The sequence below is a fragment of the Austrofundulus limnaeus genome, unplaced genomic scaffold, assembly GCF_001266775.1.
Source record: "Austrofundulus limnaeus strain Quisiro unplaced genomic scaffold, Austrofundulus_limnaeus-1.0 Scaffold167, whole genome shotgun sequence".
NCBI classification, from domain to species: Eukaryota; Metazoa; Chordata; class Actinopteri; order Cyprinodontiformes; family Rivulidae; genus Austrofundulus; species Austrofundulus limnaeus.
In genome coordinates, this window is record NW_013952569.1 from 408,613 (window position 1) to 410,435 (window position 1,823).

Genomic DNA, 1,823 nt, shown 5'->3' on the forward strand with positions numbered 1-1,823 from the left:
TACAATATCGTGATAAAGTTGGTAATATTGTGTTGCGATAAATATGGTAATTTACACACCTTGTGTTAATCCTTCCAGACTGACACCTGAAGGGCAGTTTCTACATTTACAGAAACGTGTGTCCCAATCAGGGTTTTACACAAATTGCAAAGCTTGGTTTGTATTAACAGCTCTGCTTCTGTAAAACACATACCGATGAGTAAAGTTGCGTTCCCACGCTAATGAACAGCTGCTCCTCTTCCAGAGTTGCACAACTTCCTGAGGAGCAGCATCATCCTCAGCTTCAGCTGCAGAAAATTAAAGAGCTTCAGTTTGCGAGAGGACATCAGCAAACACGGAAACTTTTTACTGGAACGAACCATCGCCAGGAACAGTATTACTAATCTATTCTGATGTATCTAAACGTGTGTCATCTCCGAACAGGTTCACGCTTCTTGTTGATTTCCTGGTAAACAGACCAATAAATGAGAAATAAAATAAAACTGCAGTGACCAAAGAACGGGTCGTAAAAGTGACTCAATGAGCAGCATCGTGAATCATTTTTAATCCGTCGCAGTGGGAACCTTAAAATCATCTTCCAGGGCTTTGATATCGCAGCTCAGCACCTTTTTTTGTATTTCTACGGTTTGCACTGATCTGTGAGTTTCATTCAAAGTTCAGCAGATGGTGAAGTTGAAACTGTGCAGCCGGAGGGGAAAGAAAGACGATTTGGCATCGAAAAGAAGCGCGAACACGTTATCGCAAAAACCCTTCGGTTGACTTTTCCCCTGTTCGTCCATCGTCAGGATGAACTCAGAAGCGCAGGTGTGGTCAGGTAAACACCTGGAGATGAGGAGTCGGGCTGATTTTCCATGTGGCGGTTAAAAACAAAAAGCCATGGGAACAGAACTGTAAAACACACGCTTGGACACACTACTGACAACACACACTCCTAATAAAAGAAACCCCGACAGGTACGTGTGTGTGTGTGTTGATGGGAAAATGTAAAAAGGAGGGAGTAACAAAAGGAAAAAATGTATGGCTGTAAAAGTCTAAACAAGGTGCCAACGGCTGCAACCTTTGACCCGTTTTCAAAGCTGCTGTATGTTGGAATGTGTGTTAGCAGGATTGTTGTTCCGGTGTGGGCCCTGGAGGCGCGCGGCGTGTGTGTGTTTGTGTGACCTCAGACATGTGTTCATGTTAACTGGCACCACGGAGCCCTGAGGGGATCATTAGTGGCGCTGTGGGAGCTGCCTTTACTGTACATGCAAAATACTCGTTTCTGCACCGAACGCAAACGAAACCTCTCTGAATGAAAAACATGAACCAGCAAAGTAAAGATGGATGAACACACGCTGAAACTATCAGGGTTCAAAAACATTTAGAGGCAATTTAAAGACTAGATTATTTAATAAACATTAACTTCAACTATAAAAGTAAAGTAAGTAAAAGTAAAGTTTTATTTACACAGCGCCTTTCACGGAAATAAATTCACATGGTGCTGTACGTTCAGGGAAGGGGGGAGGGGGAAGTTAAGAAACACCCATTCAAGAAGACACACAAGACAAACATGGGGGAACAGGTAAAACTGATCATGCAGCAAACACAGTTGCGTTACTATAAAAACAAGACTAAAAATAATTCAGCCTTTTTACACAGATAGACGTGGTGTTATTATTTAGCTCAGAAACTAATGACATAAATATTCATGGGACATTAGCTTCTGAGCTAAAAAACTTAGCTCACATATTTGGTATAGATAGATAGATAGATAGATAGATAGATAGATAGATAGATAGATAGATAGATAGATAGATAGATAGATAGATAGATAGATAGATAGA